General features: G+C 38.3%; 1 pseudogene; it reads left to right on the top strand.

Annotated features, from left to right (window-relative positions):
- The first annotated feature begins 887 nt into the window (after positions 1-887).
- Positions 888-1,956, top strand: LOC141492199 (V-type proton ATPase subunit S1 pseudogene; annotated as a pseudogene).
- Positions 1,957-21,051: the final 19,095 nt, after the last annotated feature.

Raw genomic sequence — 21,051 nt, 5'->3', positions numbered from 1 at the left:
CATTTGAAATAGCCTAAAACTTCTTGACATAAAAAGCTTGCTTTAATTAAAAGTTTCCTTTGAATACCTTAATATAATATAATTCCTAAAAACACACGTCATAGAATTGTAAAAATTGGGAGATATTTATTCAGCAAAAGTGTTTCTTAGGGACATGGAGAATATCCAGATTTCACATTCAAGACTGAGATCCTCAGGGTAGCTAGGTGGTGCTGTGGATAGAGCACTGGCCCTGGAATCAGTAGTACCTGAGTTCAAATCTAAACTCAGATACTTAATAATTACCTAGCTGTGTGGCCTTGGGCAAGCTACTTAACCCCATTGCCTTGCAAAAATCCTAAAAAAAAAAAGTGAGATCCTCTATAAGGTTCTATTTATAGATTATTTGTTCTGATTGTATCAAATTCCAGAACATTGTAGAACTTCTGAAATAATATCTAAAACTGCTAAATACACATAGACATACACATGCACACACATGAAGATAATGAACTCTTTTTGTTCCAGATTATATAATACACATGTGTATCAATTTTTTCACAGAGATGGTCTACCTATTTTCCTAGCTAGTATTGGCCTTGGAGTCAAGAGGATAGGAATTCAAATCTGGCCTCAGATACTTGACTCTCATTAGTTTGTGACCTTGGGAAAGTCACTTAACCCTGATTGCCTTATATCTAGGACTATCTCCAGTTGTACTGATTCATATCCAGCCCAAGACCCAGATTGCTCTGGAGGAGAAAATGAGGCTGGTGCCTTAGCACAGACCCACTCAATCAAATCCAATTCACATGCTTGTCATGGTATCACATGTCTGATGCTGTGGTCTTTAAAAATAAAAGACAGGGCCCAGCTGTCGCGCTCTCTGGGCCAGCCTGCCCGACGCCATGGCCTGGCTGCCACCTCTGGCACCGCTGCCACCGCCGCTGCTGTTCCTCCTGCTGCTAGTGGAGGGCGCCGTGCCAGCTGCCTCGCAGCAGCAGGTGCTGCTGGTGCTCTGGTCCAGCGCTCGATCTGTGGGCTGCCGAGGCCCAGGCTCACGAAGGTCACATCAGCCCGGATTTGCAGCTGGCCTCCTACCTGGAGGCGGCCCTGTGGAAGGGCCCTGCACCGTGCTTCTCTTCCTGCAGGACAAGTTAAGTATCCAGGATTTCCCGGCCTATTGGTGGTGTGTTTGGCAACAAGCAAGACAGTGCTTTCTCTAACCTGGAGACTGCTCTTCAAATGGCTCCCTCTTCCTTGATGCTGCCTTCAGTGGACTGGAATGCAGCCAGCACTTTGACTTCTTACCTGAAGGAGAAGTTGGGAGTTAGTCCCCTATGTGTAGACCAGGCCACCCTGAGGGAGCTGAAGCTCAGCGACACCCTCCCTGCTCTACTCCTCCTGAGACTGCTGCATACCACCAGTTCTGGCTTGATGGCTCCCAAAGAAGTTCTCACAGGCAATGATGAGATTATTGGGCAGGTGATGAGCACATTCAAGTCAGAAGGTGTACCTTGTACAGCCATACTGACCACTGTTTGGTCTTCCCAGATGGTTCAGGACCTGTCACTGGTGTCTGGGGGTGTGGGGCGGCACTTCCTTGGGGAGGATTCCGATGCTAAGACTCAGTCACCCCCACTGACTTCCTTGGCACCAGTGAGCTACAATGATACAGAGCCTCGCATCCTCTTCTGGGCCCGGAATTTCACGGTGACCTATAACAATGAGATGTGTGACCTAACTGAACTCACATTTGGAACCCCAATGCTCAACCTGACTGGCTCCAGTTGGAACAGTTCCTTTGCCCAGGCCTAACAGAAAAGACTAGTCCTGGATGTCATCGACATAAGGGCCCCTCTCCAGCCGATCTGAGTTCAGAACCTTGAGGCCTAGAGTTGAGCACAGCATTCCGGACCCCACCGGGGCTACCTCTTCCCTATTCCTGGGAGTCTGGCCTCAATGCAACCATCCAAGGATTGTCTTTGCTTTGGGACCCCCACGGCATGTGTTGCTGGTGTCCCCCCCCCCCCCCAGATTTATTATGTCGTAAAACAAGAATTAGTTCAGAATGGGCTGTGGGAGGGTGAACATTAGAGAGGAAAAAAAACATACCTAAGAACTTCTTAAAATGGAAGATTAGCAAACTTTGCTGTGCCTCTAAACATCATAGTTCCTTCTTGGAATCTGGCTGGTTTTTTGCATCACAAATCTTTTAGACTTGTCTTTGCTTATTGTACAGCTGAAATGAGCAAGTCCATCAACATCACCCCATGTTGCTGTTAGGGTGTACAATTGTTCTTCTGGTTCTGCTCATTTCCCTCAGCAACAATTCCTGCAAGTCTTCCCAGGATTTTCTGAAATCCCGTCCTGATTTCTTATAGAATAGTAGTGCTTTGTCACTTCATCATTCATATACCACAGGCATTCCCCAATGGATGGGCAGCCCCTCAGTTTCCAATTCTTTATCAGGAAAAGAGCTGCTATAAATATTTTGGGATTTCCTCCCTCTGGTGTTTGGAGTTTGTCTGTGATACTTGGGAATTCATCCAGGGCAACTACATGTTCTTTTCCAAACTGCTTCTCTCTCTCTGTCTCTCCTCCCTTGAACTTGAAGCAAACATTTGCTGGATTCCCCTAATATCCTCCCACCCCCCAAATTTCTGTCTTCTGGTTTTTTTTTGAATAAAGTATTCTGAGCAATTAAAAAAAATAAAAGACAAACATTAATTCACACATACCCAAAGTGTGTGTGTGTGTGTGTGTGTGTGTGTGTGTGCGTGCGTGTGTGTATGTTTGTGTGTGTGTATGTAATGCAGATGAACAATGGACTTCATCTAGGAGTGAATGGAATTGGAGCATGAACTAGATTTTATTTGGAAAGTTTCTCACTATTTTTCATGCTATAAACACCTATAATTTTAAAATCATTGTTCTTATTTCAATGTCATATAATTATAATCATGGAAAATTCTGAAAAAATCAAAATTGGATCACTTGAGGGGTGATGTAGAGATGCATTAAAAGCATGCATCACTGGGCATATCACATATGAGAACCTGCATACACAAAGCATGAAAAATATCACAAAGGATAATAATAAATAGAAAAGTCAGTCATGTACTGAAACTGATGAACAATGCCCATGTGTTATATTGCTATCCATATATATATATATATATATATATATAGATATAGATATAGATATAGATATAGATATAGATATAGATATATATATATATAAAGGAGTTATATTTATCTCTGATAGATTTATGAGAAGACACGTGTGGGTTGCTATCACCATTCAGAGGGAGTACATATAGTGAGATCATAGATTCTTTGACAAAATGAAATATACGTTGCCACAGTTCCTCCCATTTGTGCTTACTCTAATTACTATTGTATCATATCTAATTGTATTTTCTATGTTTCACTCATCTGAAGATGGGCAGATACAACTGAGAAAAGAAGATGCAACCACTGCATTTTGCAAAGTAGCTCTAATTTTATTTTCCTTAAGTTATGTCTGATTCTTTGTAAATCCTTTTAATTTATGTGTCTCTTGGCAGAGAGATCCTGAAGTAGTTTACCATTTCCTTATCTAGTTCATTTTACAGATGAGAGAAGTGGGGCAAACACTTATCTTTTATACAACTTACCAAAAGATCAAAAATATATTACATAGATTTTACAATATATAATAAAGTGGGATTCATACCAGGAACTCAAGCATGGTTTAACATATTAAAATTATTAATTTAATTGATGAAATCAATAAAATTTTAAAAAATCATGTGGCTATATCAATATATGCTAGAAAACATTTTTTATAAAGTTCAACATCCATTTATTTTTAAAAGCTTGAAAATATTGTCAGAAATTGATTAAAAAACATTTATCTAAAATCATAAGCAAACATATAATGATGCCCACTGTTACCAATATTATTCAATATTGTATTGAAATTTCTAGCAATAGAAATATGAAAAAGAACTTGAAGGAATCAGAATAGGAAATTAGATGATAAAACTATGTTGCAGATATGATATTCTTGGTAAATTTCAAACACTCAATTAAAATTTTAGTAATTTTAGCAAAGTAGCAGGATATGAAAAATCTATATAAATCATCAGCATTTCAATGTATCACAAGCAAAGCTGCAAGAAGAGATTGTAAATGATACCCTCTTTAAAATAACACTAGTCTAGTTAATATAAAATGACTGGTAGTGCAACTGCCAAAACAAACCAAGAAATTATATAAACAAAATTATAGGGAGCAGCTAGGAGGCACAGTGGAAAGAGCACTGGCCCTGAAGTCAGTAGGATCTGAGTTCAAATCCAGTCTCAGATATTTAATAGTAACTTAACTGTGTTACCTTGGGCAAGTCTTTATACTGGCAATTATAATCTTGTATATGACAGAAAAGCTAAGATTTTAGGGGGGATAAGAATTCATTATTTGATTAAAATATATTCTTGGGAAGCTGGAAAACAGTATGAGTGCAACTGGGAGTGGACTAATATCTTACATCATTTAGCAAGATAAAAGTCAAAATAGATATATGACAGGTATAAAGAGAAATTTTATAAGGAAAAATAGAATAACATGAAACATATGACTTAGCCTTATGGAGAGGTGAGCAATTTGTGAATAAAAAAGAATCAGAGAACAAAGTTGGGTACAAATTGGATAATTTCAATTACATTGAATTGAAAAGCTTTTTTTTTCCTTTTAAATTTATTTTTTATTCTCATTTTGTACAAATGTTTTTTTTACATTAATAAAATATTTTTGTTTACAAGTAAACAAAATACCCCTCCTCCCCCATGAATATAAAAGTAAAGGGGAGAGAAAAAAATTAAAATAAAAAAATAGTAATAGTAATAATTCTAGGTATGGCCAGGTGGCGCAATGGAGGAAGCACCAGCCCTGGAGCCACGAGCACCTGAGTCCATATCCAGCGAGTCCATATCCAGCCTCGTAAACCCAACAATCACCCAGCCGTGTGACATGCAAGCCACCCGATCCCTACTGGCCTGCAAAAACCAAAAAAAAAAAAAAAAAAAGAAAGAAAAAAAGACCCAAAATAAAATAAAATAGTAATAATAGTAGGGGTGGCTGGGTGGCAGACAGAGCATTGGCCTTTGAGCCAGTAGCACCTGGGTCCAAATCCAGCCCCAGACACCCAAAGATCACCCTGCTATGTGGCCCCAGGCAGGCCATCCAGCCCTACTTGCCCTGCACCCTACCCCAAATAATCATAACAAAAAATGTGCTTGAGTCTTTGTTCCAACACCAACAACTCTGTCATGGGTGGATCTCATTCTTTATGATAAGTCCATCACAAAAGTTATTTCCATATTTTTCCACCTTTGCCATTGCTTATCATAACTCCCTCCTTTCTTATTTCTCCACTACCATGTACTCTATTTTGTCTCTCCTTTCACTATGACTTTGCTGTAGGGTCGCTGTGTGGCACAGCAGACAGATCCCTGGTCCTGGGGCCAAGAAGCCCTGAGCCCCCATACCACCTCTTAGGCCCAGAATCCACCTGGCCCGATGGTCCTGGGCAGGCCTTCCATTCCCAGCCCCTTGCAAGAACTAAGAAAGAAAATGTGTTATATCTGGCCACTCTCCCCCCATGGTCCATCCTCTCCTCCTTTATTCACATCCCCACCCCTTCCCCCTGCTCCCTACTCCTTCTTTACTCCAGATGTCTATACCCCATTGAGTATATTTGCTGTTTCCTCTCCTAGCCATTTCTGATGAGAGCAAAGTTTCCCTCATTCCCCCTTGGCTCCCCCCTTCTATATCATTGCAATAGCTCATTGTAATAAAAAAAAATCTTATGTGAAATATCTTGGACTATTCCCCCTCTCCTTTTTCTTTCTCCCATTCCATTTCCCTTTTTTCCTATTGACTCCATTTTTACACCATATTTTATCTTTGAATTCAGCTTTCTCCTGTGCTTCAACTATAAAAGCTCCCTCTACCTGCTCTATTAACGGAAAAGGTTCATATGAGTATTATCAGTGTCATTTTTCTATGCAGGAATACATGCAGTTCATCCTCATTAAGTCCCTCATATTCCCCCCCCCCCTCCTACAATCTCCATGCTTCACCTGAGTCCTGTATCTGAAGATCAAACCTTCTTTCTGGCCATTCCAAAAGGAACCTTTGAAATTCCCCTGGTTCATTGAAAGTCCATCTTTTTCCCTGGAAGAGGACATTCAGCCTTGCTGGGTAGTTCATTCTTGGCTGAATTCTAAGCTCTCTTGCCTTCCGGTATATTGTATTCCAAGCCTTATGAGCTTCCAATGTAGCTGCTGCTAAGTCCTGTGTGATCCTGACTGCAGATCCACGATATTTGAACCATGTCCTTCTGGCTGCTTGTAATATTTTCTCTTTGACTTGGGAGTTCTGGAACTTGGCTATAATATTCCTAGGGGTTGGTTTTTTGGGGTCTCTTTCTCTGGGGGATTGGTGGATTCTCTCCATTTCTATTTTGCCCTCTGCTTCTAGAATATCAGGGCAATTTTCCTGTAGTAATTCTTTGAAAATGATGTCAAGGCTCTTTTCCTGATGATGACTTTCAGGTATTCCAATAATTTTTAAATTATCTTTCCTAAGTCTGTTTTCCATATCAGTTGTTTTTTCAATGAGATATTTCACATTTTCTTCTAAGTTTTCATTTTTTTGGTTTTGAAGTATTGATTCCTGATTTCTAGTAAATTCATCAGTCTCCCTGAATTCTATTCTTTGTCTGAAGGATTTGTTCTCCTCAGAGAGTTTTCTTATCTCTTTTTCCATCTGGCCAATTTTGCTTTTTAAAGCATTCTTCTCCTCAATAACTTTTTGAACTGTTTTATCCATTTCACGTAAGCTGGTTTTTAGCATGCCATTTTCTTCAGCATTTTTTTGGATTTCCTTGACTAAGCTGCTGACTTCATTTTCATGTTTTTCCTGCATCTCTCTCCTTTCTTTTCCCAGTTTTCCTTCCAGCTCCCTCATTTGATTTTCAAAGTCTTTTTTGAGCTCTATCATAGCCTGAGCCCAATTTCTGTTTTTTCTTGGAGTCTTTAGATGCAGGAGCTTGTGCTTCCTCATCTTCAGACTGAGTATTTTGGTCCTTCTTGGGCTCATTTGCAAAATATTTCTCAAAAGTCTTCTTTTTGTTTCTCTGCTTGCTCATTTTCACAGCCTGGACCTGGTTTGGAGTGTTTCTTGAGCTTCTGGGACACTCCCACAAGGGTCTCAGTGTGTGCAGCTCTGTCCTCCCTCCTGGTCTGTGAATGACCAAAAGCGCCCCCCTCTGCCAAGGGGCTGAGGTGGGGGAGAGCTGCTGTTCAATGGGGTGGCCTAGACTGTGATCAGTATCTGAATGTGGTCAGAGACCTAGAGTCCTGTTTCAGGGGCAGAGGACAGAGCTAGGCAGTCTCTCTTCACTCCCCTCCCTCAGCTCAATGGGCTCATGCCCTGGGGGCTCCTGCTTATGGGCTCCAAATGCTTCTGTTTCCTGGATCAGGGCTGGGGAAAGAAGATGCTGCTTGCTGTGTGCCCTGAGGGCTGGGCTCCACATGCTCGCTCTGGCAGAGGTCTCCTGCTGTTCCCCCACTTTGTGCCCGGTGCTCCTCAGGGTGCGGCTCAGGAGACTCCCCCGCTGGTGTGAGCTGAGACTCCCAGCTCCCTGGGGCTGCCTCCAGAAGGCTGAGGTTCTTTGGCTCTGGTGGTCCACCCCTCTGGTGGATGGCCCCTCAGACCCAGGGAGCAGAGCCTTTCTGCTCTTTTCCCGGTTACCTTGAGTAGGAGAATTGCCTCACTGGGTCCCTTTGTGGGTTCTGTCTCTCAAAAGTTTAGTTAGAGTCCTTAGCTGATGAATTTTATCAGAGAGCTCCTAAGACTTGATCCCTTCTTATCGCCATCTTGGCTCAGCCCCCTGAAAAGCTTTTTTACTAATAAAATAACATAGCTAAGATCAGAACAAAAGCAGAAAATTAGGGAAGAAATTTATAGACAGTCAAATAAAGGTCTCATATCTAAAATATAAAAATATTTTGTCAAATTTATACAGATGCCAGTCATTCCCTGGTTGATAAATGGTCAAAGGATCTAAAAAAAGTCATTTTCAACGAAGAAATCAAAACAACTTATAATAAAAATGTTCTAAATAATTATTGATTAGAGAAAAGAGATTGAAATAACCTTTAGATATCACTTTACACCTACCAGATTGGCTAAAATTATAAAAAGGGAAGGTGACTAATGATGGAGAGTATGTGTAAAACTTGAGGAACTAATTCATTTTTGGTGGATTTGTGATATAATCCAAATATTGGAGATCAATCTGAAATTGTTCCAAAAGAGTTATTAACTTTCTATCCCCTTTGCCTCAACAATACCATTACTTGTTCAATTTACATTGATTAGGGGAAAGGAATAGAACCTATACGTTCTAAACAGTTTATAACAACTCTCTTTGTGGTAACAAAGAACTGGAAAATTCAAGGATGCCCAATGATTGAGGAATGTTTGAATAAATTTTGGTATATGACTGTGATGGAGCAGTACTATAAATAATGATGAGCTCAATGATGTTAGAAAAAACATGGAAAGACTTGGATGAATTAAAAATAGCAAAATAAGCAGAAATAGTATCAGCAATGTTGTTTTAAGAATTCCTTTGGGGATCAGCTACGTGGCATAGTGGATAGAGCACTAGCTTTGGAGTCAGTAGGATCTGATTTCAAATCCAGTCTCAGACACTTAATAATTGCCTAACTGTGTGACCTTGGGCAAGTCACTTAAGCTCATAGGAAGTAGAACAAAGAGAATAATTTACAAATCATCAACAACACTGTGAGGAAAACAACCTTGATGGGAACAGCTCCTCTCAGCAGTTCAGAGAATGAGAACAATTATATTAGACTGGCTATGGACTATATTATCCCCATCCAGAGGAAGAAAAAGAAAACAAAAGGGAAAAAAAAACCCAACCCTTAAGAATCTGATGAGTATTGTATAAAAATTATCCCAGTTATCTCTCCCTTAATTCTTATTCCTCTTATCAAAAATGATGAGTTTGTAAACATGTTGATCAAAATATGCATGTACAATGCTAACCTGACTGTTCTCTGCTGATGGGGAGGAGGGTAGTAAGAGAAGGTAGAAGGAAATTTGTAACTTATAAATTTACATGTGCATATGGATAAAAATAAATAATTTTTTTAAAAAAATCTAACCCCATTGTCTTACACAAAGTTAAAAGAAAGAATCACTTTGAACACACAAGGTACTTTACTATGAATAACCAAAAGAGCTAGGAAGAACCTATGAAGAAAGACCCTATCTGTATCTAGAGAAAGAACTGATAGAGGTATGTATGAAATAACTTAACAGACATACATATGCATGTGTATGTTTGTGTATTTTGTATACCTATTTGGTACAATAGTAGCCATCTCTATAGTAAAGGAAGAAAAAAAGAAATTTAAATAATTTTCCTGTATATTTAAAAGGATTAGCAAGTTGTGAATAGCAAATTTGCTTTTCATATACTGTCTTTTTATTATATTTTATGCTATGAAATTGCTTGTTTTATTCTGAAAATAATAAAGTTAAATTTAAAAAACAATTTAGCTAAATATAAAGTAGAAAGATGAAATTTGAAAGTAACATGTATACTTATATTTATATGAATACATATCTATACATATGTATTATAACCTAATGACATACATAAATGTATATCCATATGTTCAGGTAAGTTATATGAAATTCAGATGCAATTTTTATTTCATATAGATTTGTTTCATAAGATGATTATTTTGTCTAATGATTAAGTTCAATTATTGCTTAGTAACTATGTGACAGGGGGCATTTAAATTTCCCTTTTTTGGTCATTGATTTCCTGTTCTATATAGACTAGCTAACTCCAGCCTCTTTAACTTCTAAATTCTTTCATGCTACAAAAAAGAATAAGCTCTACATATAACCATTCTCAGAAAAAATAATACCTCTGATATTCTGTTTCTTCTGTCCCTAACTCCTATCCCAGACAATATATTCAGGGAGTAGTATAATTTTATTAAATATTTCAAATATTGTTGATTCTAATCAAGCAGCAGGTTCACATCTGTTTAAAAATGGTTCTGGAATGAATTATAGAGATTTTCTGATCCAGAATTGTCTGTGTGTGTGTGTGTGTGTGTGTGTGTGTGTGTGTGTGTGTGTTTTGAAGAGGGAAGGCAAGGACATGAGATCCTCTTTTAAAAGACCATCTCTGTTCAAACTTATGAATAGGAAAAATGGGTTTTGGAATTCTCTCACAAAATATCTGTTCTATTATCCTCTTTATGGAAAGCTTTGAAGCATGATATCCTGCTATCTTTTTTTTTTCCTACAAAGACAAACTAATTATTATAAATATGTAAGAAGAACATTAGTGTTTTACCATTCAAATGATTATTTGTATTTTAAAGATGTATATTACTTCAAAGGAATGAACCTCTAGTATTAAGCAATTTGTGTCAAAAATCAACAAATCATGAATATGGTTCAATTCCCAGTTAGAAATTTGTTAAAACTGGTTCACTTTTCATTTTGTTGATAGTTCAAGACATGCAAAAAATTAGTTTTGAATGACAAGGTTTTTCCCTCCAAGATGATGATAATGTCAGTAAAAGAAAAGAAAAGAAACATGAAGATATAAGTGTGAAAAAAAAGAAAGATATACCTGTCATATAGACATACTTTCTTTAAGCATTCAAATATATTATTAGTGAAAAATGATCTCTTATAGCAGGGGTATGAACCTTTATTTCTGACAAAGGATACTTGGATATTTATAATATCATTCATGGACAAAACAAAATTATCAACTTAAAAGTTAACCTGCTTTCTTTGGCCAAATATTTGATTAATTTGCCCATATAAAGCTCCTTGATCTATTGAATTTTGAGTCCTGCCTGTGGTTACTTTAGTAATGCCAGAACAAAAGAATGGGGGAACTGTATGATCAATGGATGTATATTCCCTGCCCCATCATATAAGATGGTACAGCTAACCACCAAAAGGAAAGGGTGATATGTTTTATATTTTCAAAGGTGCCAGATACATGGGACTAATAAAAAATGATCACTATTCAAAGCATTTTCAATCAATAAATAAAATATTAATTTTATTAAATGATATATGCATTCCATTCTAGATGAGTTTGGAAAATAAAGTGAAAAACTGAAAATTTTCATGAAAGTTTAACAATGATAATATTTGTATATTCATATTAATTTGTGGTTTCATTTGTCTGGGAAAATCCCTGTTATGAAAACTCTCCCCATAATTCTCCACAATTTAGGTCAACTGATTTTCTAAGATCACATAGTAAGTTTGGGACAGAGAATGTAATTAAATAACACCTTCCCAATTTCTTGGGAAACTGTTTCTCTATATTCACTATTCCACATTTCTCCTTTTAGAAAAAAAAAAGGTTTTCTTGTGTTTGTATAGCAATTTCTAGTCTGATAGGCCATATTCTTTGTTTGTCACAACCCTACAAAGGCCACAGAACAAGTACCATTGCCTGTGATTTATAGATAAGGAAACTGAGCCTTCAGGAGGTTGAAAATGATCAAAATGGCTAACCAGTGAAAGTGACTTAGAGGAGATGATAGTGGGAGAGGATATGTTTACTGATTGGAAGAGCAAGGAAGTTCTCTACTGCCACCAAAGCTTGACATCATTGATTTTATATATATATATATATATTTTAATATTACATCAGGGGGTGGAGCCAAGATGGCAGCATGATGACAGGAATTCCCAGAAGCTCATTCCCCCCAAAACTTCAAAAGCCATAAAATTATAACTCCAGTCAAAATTTAGAGGGGCAGAACCCACAGAGACTGATACAATTTCCCAGTGCAAGACAACTTAGAAGATCCGCAGGAAAGGTCTGTTTCACCCAGACAGGGAGTTGAAAAGAGCCACAATGCAGCCACAGGACAGCCGGAGCTCAGTACAACATGGCTGGAGCAAACCAGCTCCAGCCTTCCAGGAACTGCCTGGGTCCCTGGGAACACCTGGGCCTGTGACAGAGGGGGAATTTTCCAGATCCCTTGACCCAGGGATCATTGGGGAAAGCCTGAATAGGTGGTGAGAGGATGTTGTCACACCAGAGTGAGCCTGGAGAAGAGCACTGGCCTCAGAGCAGACCTATGGTGAGAACTGAGGAAGCCACCCAGAATTACCAGAGCTCTCAGCTCACAGACAGTAAGGGGGGTCGGGGGAGACTGCAGAGGACTCTGCTTTCCCTGGGGCAGGATTCTGCTGTTTGTCCACACTCAGATCCTGGTAGCAGTCTAGGCCCCCATACCACCATAGCTAAGCAGGGACTCTCCTCAAAGCTCCGGGGCAGAGGGGGAGGTCTGTGGTCATCCATATTCCAGAGCACAGGCAGGAGAGCAGTCAGAACCTCTCATAAGACCTTGGAGGAATTAAGGTTCCTGTGTGGTATCCCAAAAACCCTCCAAAACCTTGGAAGTGGGTTAAATCAGTCATAGACTGAGGAAATAAGTAAACAGAAAAAAGAAGAATCTGACCACAGAAAAATTTGGACCCATGGAGGATCAAAATAAAACTCAGAAGATGACAGAGTCAAAGCTTCTGTATCCAAAAATCTTCAAGAAAAATAGAAAATAGATTCAGGCTATGGATGAAGTCAAAAAATATTTTGTAAAGCAATTAAAGGAAATAGAAGAAAAATTGTGGAGTAGAAATGAGATTGATGCAGATAAATCATGAAGACCAAGTCAGCAGTTTGGTGAAAGAAATTCAAAAAAATGCTGAAAAAAATAAAATGCTAAAAACCAGTTTAGGCCAAATGGAAAAAGCAACACAAAAGGCAAATGAGGAGAGGAATGCCTTAAAAATCAGAATTGGCCAGCTGGAAAAGAAGATTAAAAAGCTCTCTGAAGAAAATAATTCCTTGAAATGTAGACTGGAACTAAAGGAAGCTGATGACTTTGTGAGAAATCAGGAAGAAATTAAACTATACCAAAAAAAATAAAAAATTAGAGGAAAATGGGAAATATCTCATTGGAAAAACAGCTGATCTTGAAAACAGAACCAGAAGAGATAATTTTAAAAATATTGGGCTACCTGAAAGTCATGACCAGAAAAGGAGCCTAGACTTCATTTTTCAAGGTATAATACAGCAAAATTGCTCTGAGATCCTAGAAGCAGAGGGTAAAATAGAAATTAAGGGAATTCACTGATTACCTACCGAAAGAGATCCCAAAAGAAAAACTCCCAGAAATATTATAGACAAATTCTAAAATGCCCAAGTCAAAGACAAAATACTGAAAGCTATCAGAAACAAACCATTCAACTAGAGGCTCCATAGTCAGGATTACTTAGGAACTGGAAGCATCTACATTAAGGCTTGTAGGACTTGGAATATAATGGTCTAGAAGGCAACTGATCTTGGTTTAAAACTGAGAATCAACAACCCAGCAAAACTGAATATCCTCTTTCAGAGTAAAAGATGGACTTTCAATGAAACAGGGGCCCTTCAAGCTTTCTTATTGAAACAACCAGAGCTTAAGAGAAAGTTTGATCACCAAGTACAGGACTTAGGTGAACCATGGAGGGGGTGAAAAAGAAGGATTCATTATGATGAACTTAATGATGTTGAACTGTTTGTATTCTTGAATAGGAAGAAGATACTGATAATTCATATGAACTTACATTTATAAGAATAGTTATGAGGAGCATATAGAAAGACAAGGCACAGGAAGCAGTTGAATATAATTGTATAATATAGTACTAAGATGGAGTCAGTGGGTGATAAAGGAAAGTAATGGAAGGAAGGGAAAGGAGAGGAAGAAAGGGCTAAGATATTTCACAAAAGAGTCAAGATAGTGCTTTTGCAATGGAATGGAATGCAGGAAGGCGAGGGGTATCAGTGAGCCTTAATTCTCATCAGAAATGGCTCAGAGAGAAAACAACATACACACTTAATAGGGTATAGAAATCTATCTTATCCTAGAGGAAAAATGAGAGGAAATGGATTGGATAAAGGGCAATGGGGGGAGGGAAGAGGGGAATAGATGGTAGAAGAGAAGGAAGATCATGGGAGAGGGTACTTAGATTCAACGCACTTCTGAAGATTCAACGCACTTCTGAACAGGGACAGAGTGAAAAGAGAGGGAGAATAGAATAAATGAGAGTGGGGAGGAATAGAATGGAGGGAAATACAGCTGGTAATCTCAACTGTGGGGAAAATATTAAAGCAACTTCTCTGGTGGCCTTATGATAAAGAAGGCAACTCATTCCAGAGACAGAACCATTGGAATCTGAACACAGACTGAAGCACACTTTTCATTCTCTCTCACTATTTTTGAGGTTCTCTATCTTTTTTGGGAGGGATTTATGCTTACTTTCTAGTAAACAAGATTATTGCAATAGTATAAAAATAAATATTAGATGAGTACCCTTGAAAAATACATATAGTTTTACCCAAAATAAATAAGTACAAGAAAAATGGGTAGCTAATAGGAGAACTAATTGTGAATAACAGTGATCAAAAATCCAATAATTTAAAGAAAAAATCCAGTTGTCAAAAGGAACAATACTGAAGTAGAAGAAATATTCAGATAAATGAGCTGATTTCCAACCCATTGCTGTTTAGTCATTATGGACCATGAGGAAAATCACCCCCCAGTTAATCCCATGAGAAGGGGGTACTGAGATGATGGGAATCACCTCAATACCCTCTGACATGTGAATATCTCAATTTCTCAATCTCACCCTTAAACCTAAAGAGATATTAAAATATAAATGCTTTAACTTTTTGTCCAAATGGGTTCTAAGATGTATGGTGAAAATTGCCTCATCTCCTTCCTTCCAGAATATATACCATATTCTGCTTCCCTATATAAACCTAGTCTTATTATCTACCTGGTTGCAAACATCTTGCAGTTGCTTCTAATTTTTAATACCCAAAAGTCCAAGTTAGATTGGCTCATGTGATACTTGCAACCTTAGCAATTTTAATCCTTAGAAACAGAAAAATGTGCTTGTAGTATGGATAGTGTTAGAATAATCATACCATAGGACCCATAGGGAACAAGTTTGACCACAAGTGGAGGAGACCTGACTGTAGAACAGATCTACACACACACACACACACAGACACACATACAAAAAAACATGCAATGCAACCCCAATGTGTCTGGGAGATTGCATCAAATCAACATTCCTTCTAGAAGAGATGAAATTCCACAGGGCAATAGAAGTTGCCTTACAAAAATTGATGGCTTACAAATAAAACAATAAGAAATAGTTTCCCTGAGAAGCAGACCATCTGGGACCAGAATTGGGTTAACCAATCAGGGAAGCAGATCAGCAGGAAAACAAATTATAAAAACACCAGCAATGATGAAGACCTAGGAAAGGGTGGTGCCAGGTTCATGGAAAAGTCAAGAATGTATACCATGGTTCTACTCTTCGATCAGAGGTAGAGGAACAATGTTTATTACATACTATGTATAGTAGTTATTAAAGTAACAAGCAAAAAAGTTAAATAAATAGTAAAGTAGACAGGAAAAAGAGCAAGAATACCTTTGTGTAAATCAAGACAATCAAAACATTATAATAGTCTTTAACATTCTATTTTACAATACTAAATAGAACATTAATTTGATTGGCTTTCATGGTGATGATAATCATTGGCTTATTGTAATATTTATGACAATTTTGTAAGGAGTGCTTCAAAGTTACCTAACCTGATTGGGTCAAATGAGTTTTTCTGATTTACTCAAAACTTTAGGGACACATTAATTATGTTTTGGGCTATACTTGTTTTAATGGAATACAGAACATAAATTTAAAAAAAATGCATTTAGCACTGTCTAAAACACCTGTGCTGGAGATAATCCCACATTACTTAGAATAGATAAAATAGTATTTGTTATGCATTTAATGTTTTCAGAGACAGAAAGATTCAGCATGCCATGAAGTGAGAAAAAGCTGTAGTTTTTTTTTTCCCTGAGGTTCTTTTTACTACTGTATAAGAAAAAAAAAGACGGTCTTATTTTTAATATTAAAAATATCATGGTATATCTGCACTTTTATTTTAGGCATCCCAGGTATTAGTGAAAGATTTAAATAAAAACACAAAGATCTTGAGTACAATTTAGATTCGAAATTTCCTATCTCCCAAAATTATTCCATCCTCCAAGTAATGCATCATCATCATAGGTCATTGCACAGACAAAATTAATCTGATATATATATGTGTGACACAGCAAATGATAGATTAGTGTGATTCATCATTAATGAACATCATCAACTGGTGATCAATTAGTATATCACTCAAAAGATCAGTACCATAAAGAACAAGTGAGTCCTTATAGTTGAATTATGGCACCAAAGGCATAGGTTCCTGACCAGTATGACCTAGGTGGAGATAGGCAAATGTACAAAAACTTTATCAAGTTCCCTGCGTCTTCTCCTTTTTGTTTTATTGCTGTTAGATTTAAAACTATTTAATTAGGGTTTTATACCTGAGAGCAAACTTGTATTTGTCTTTGAAGTATGTACTTATCATCTATTGTCTCTATGTTGCTGCCTGATTCCCCCATCCACCCTTCTTAGAAAAAGAATCAGAAAATAAGCAAGTTTCAGGGAGAAAAAGACATAGGTGTATATAAAGATAAGATTTATAAAGGCTTGAGGAATCATATCCAAAATACTATTTCTGTTATATTTTTATTGGTGCTTGTTTCATAAAAGCTGTATCTAAATCAACTAAGTTGAAGACTGCATAAAAAATGATATAGTTTGGTAAAAAAAAACAGAGATCCAGATGCTACTCAAACAAAAAAAGAGTAACAGATCACAAGAATCTTCATGATAATTTCATAGTATATAATATAAAAAGTATGACATTTGTTATATGGCATAATGGTTTTCACAGAGTATGTACCTAAAATAGTGAATTGGATTGATTGAAATGACCATAAATTACAAAGTGATTTAGGTATTGGTCAAGATTAAGCTGATTTTATAAGTAAGGCAAACAAAATTAAGAATTCAAAACATAATATAGACCATTTTAGTCAAAATTAGCCAGTTTGGCTGTCTGCATTGATGAAATGAACTGGATTGCTATCGTCTCTATATGTATGCAAAAAAACAGCTGAGCACTTTCTAATTTCTAAATCATTTTCTTTTAAAGAAATTTTAAGTATTTGGCAAAAAAAAAAAAAAAAACGAATGTATATATTTCTGATAGCAAGTATGGATAATCATTTTCTTTTTAGGAAAGAAAAGGTTAGCTCCCACTTTCAAGGTCATGTGGGGATTTGAAACAATTCAATTCCTTTTACCTTCTAAGTGGTGCATTTCACAGTATTCTGAATTTGAAGTCAAGAGAGACTGAATTTTGAATTCTGCTTCAGATATTTTCTACAGTGTGACCAAAGGAAAATCAATTAAGCTCTCTTTGTCTCAGTTTCCTCACCTCAAAAATAGGGAATGGTGTGAGATAATATCTAAAGTTCTCTATAAATTCATTTTTTTTGTAATTTTCTTAACTATTCCAACTTTTATTGCATTATTCATCTCTACTCCAAGGTTTATAAAATAAATTTGTATTATCAAGCAAAGCTTAGCTCCTGCCTTTGCACTTGATAAAAAAATTGACCTGCCAAGGTGATTTCTGAGTTATTTCAAACTATTCTTTAGGGTAACTAAAATTTATCCAACAGACTACAAGAAATTTTTATTAAAATTATAGTCAATATCTATTTTTTATCTTCCTCTATTCAGAGTCAACAAATCATTTTAAAAGATGAATTTTAATCATTTTATAATCAGATGCAGTATATTCCCATCTTTTTCTACATGTGCATATATTTATGTACATATATACTTACATATTCACTTATATACATATATGCTTACACATATTTTTATATGTATATAATTTATTATCTGCTTTTGAACTGTTCAGTGATATGATTACATAAAGTTGATTATAACATTATTGTTATATAAGTAGCAAGTCAAGTCCTGAAAGCTCAATCTCTCTCAATTTCTCTCTCTCTCTCTCTCTCTCTCTCTCTTTCTCTCTATCTTTCTTCCTCTCATTGTTCTATACTTGACACTGACAATTGCCTTTTTTTTTCTCCTTGAATAAATGATTATTTAAAATAAAAATATTATGAGATTTCTAATCATTCTCTAAGCTTTTTTTTTACCTCTTTGCCCATCTTCAGTAAGCAATATTAGAGTATGACGTGCATCCTCTGACTTCTCGTGATACTTATTCATTTCCTATCTGTCTGACTGCTCCTTCTTAGTCTCCTTTTCTGGTTCATTGTCCATATCAATATATTTCCTAACTGTGTATATCCCCATAGGATGTAAAATCATTGGTCCTCTTCACTTTTTTCCCCCTCTAATACTTCTCCCTTTTTTGGTGAGTTTATAAAGTCTCATGGATTCAATGATCATATCAAAACATTATATAGATAGCATATGCATTTACCTTTATCTTTATATGACAATGCATTATATATTCATATACACATAAATATTTTATTACACAAAAACATGCACACACACACACACATATATGTGTATATATATATATATATATATATATATATATATATGTATCTATATCTTTGTTGTGGCTTGCTTCACCTTGGGGCCCACAGGGACAACCTCCCTCTGGGAGGGGAGCTGAGAATAAGGAGTTAAGCCACCACTGCCTTATGCCTCCAGCTCAATTTTATTACTGCTTAGCTTCTACATATATACTGTTAGGTCTTCTGGGGTAGATCAAAGAAGAATGAGGGAATGGGGGTGCTCAAGCAGGGTGTACATGCAGCATCTTGCATTACAGGATAAAGGGGTATATTAGGAGGGAGGTGGTAAAACACAGCTGTGTCTTGTGCCCTTGGGCTGTGGGGCAGAATGTCCAGCTCCCAAGGACTCTGGCACACCTTAGCTCTCAGGGCGGCCTCCCAGCTTCTGAGACTGTCAAGGTGGCGGTCCATTAGAATAGCCCGTGTTCCCACATCTCCCCCTTGTTTTTCATTTAGTGCTGGGCACAGGGGCTTTTTACAAGGGGTCCTGGGGATCTGTGGAGACCAGAAGCACGGGGGAGTGTCCAGTGTCAGGGAGAAAAGGGCAGGGAGGGGTGTGTGGGGTTTGAGGTCGTTTGGTAATCTTAGGTCCAGGGTACAAGGTTCTGAAATTCTGGGGCCAGTAAGCAGGGAAGAGGGATGCATCATGACCCACGGGTAAAAGAATTGGGGGGAAGGGGATAAGTGTGCACCGAGGGGTGACCCATGCTTTGGGGGTGTTCAGCAGGAATAGCATAGTAACAAGTAGTTGGTGAAGAGACAAGTGTTCTCTAGGTTTAAAGTCCATTGCTCTTTTTGCCAAGGTAAAGAGTTCGTCCTGGAGTGCTGCGGGGAGGTTGGGGGAATCATCTTTTCCCCCTCCATCCTCTGCTTTTCTAGTTTTGTCTATTGTTGTTTAGAGACATTCTTTGCATTCCTTTGGTCTGGGCTGCTACAGAGCTAGGCGATCTGGAAGCTGGAGGGAGGGGACAGCCGGGGTGGGGGCGCTGCTGTGAGCTTCATCTAGAGAGGCAGGTCGGATCAGATGGTCAGGAATCCACAGCTGGACAGTGCAATCAGTGGGAAAAACACAAGCAAACCCTCTCCCTTGTGTTAGGATAGGGGAGGAAGGGAAGCAGGCAAGGACCAAGGCTAGGGCTTGCAATTCTGCCAGTTGCACAGACTGGGTGGGGAGTCTCCTGTGAGTGAATAAAATGGATCCATTACTAGATTACATAGCCCAAGTGCTTTCTGTTCACATCTGTAAAGACTACATAAATCTGTGGAATGGTCTGGGGGAGGGAAATGAGAAAGGGAGCATGCTGACAGGGAGTGCTGAAATCCCCTTGAGGAGAGGGGAGGGTGGGTAATGGTTATTAATAGACCCAGCAAAGATCTCTCATCTGACAGGCATCTGGGAAGTCATTAGCTGCTGCTGAGGGGGCAGGGGGAGCATCTTGATTTTTCAGGGGATGCTGGATCCAGCCATCTTCCCAAGGCAACTCAGGGTAGAGACGAGGAGGCTTGGGGAGGGGGGGCGTTTGTCGGGAGGAGGATCTGGGGAGGGCTTAGGACAAGGGGGGCGAGTGGATTTCTCATAAATTTGGCTGCCCCCATCGCAGATTTCAGTGAGGTGCCCGGGCTCTCTGCCCTGGCCTTTTCTGCCTCTAAAGCTGCCGGTAAAATATCTTGAGGTTTTTCCTCTCTCCCTGAAAGGTAAGGAAATACATGCTTAGATAGAAGGGCAGCAGGGGAGAAAAGTCACCACAGACCTCAGCTCTGCAGGCAAGTGTCAAAACATGCCCCCAAACATCAGGATCCAGGATGTGGCCAGCTTCAATCCAGGAGGCCAAAGCTAAAACTGCATGGAGTGTTATCTTATGTTCTCTTTCAGAGCATTTCAGGCCACAGGAACTTAAGAGGTGTTTATGAACCCGTACTTGGGTTATCTTGGGAAGAAGGGGGAAGATTCCCTATTATGTTAAGGGACTACAGGGGGCTCTAGAAGCCATGGGGTTGCTGGGGCGAGGGGACCATCAGAGACCAGGCAATATGGGGAACTTACCTTGTCCAGCAAGGATGAGTGTGAATTCAGAAGTGTCCTTCAGATTGGGGGAATCCTGGGTTTCTCACCATTTGTCCTGGCTTTCTTCACCTTGTGGTTCACAGGGATGACCTCCCTCCCCGAGGGAAGCTGAGAATAAGGAGTTAAACCACCACTGCCTTATGCCTCCAGCTCAAATTTATTATTGCTTAGCTATTACATATATAACTGTTAGTTTTTCTGGGGTACAACAAACAAGAATGAAGGAATGGGGATACACAAGTGGGGTGTACGTGCAGTGTCTTGCATTATAGGATAACGGGGTACGTTAGGGGGGAGGTGATAAAACACAGCTGTGTCTTGTGCCCTTGGGCTATGGGTGAGGAATGTCCA

The sequence above is a fragment of the Macrotis lagotis genome, chromosome 6, assembly GCF_037893015.1.
Source record: "Macrotis lagotis isolate mMagLag1 chromosome 6, bilby.v1.9.chrom.fasta, whole genome shotgun sequence".
Taxonomy (NCBI): Eukaryota; Metazoa; Chordata; class Mammalia; order Peramelemorphia; family Peramelidae; genus Macrotis; species Macrotis lagotis.
This window is presented reverse-complemented; position numbering and strand designations above follow the sequence as displayed.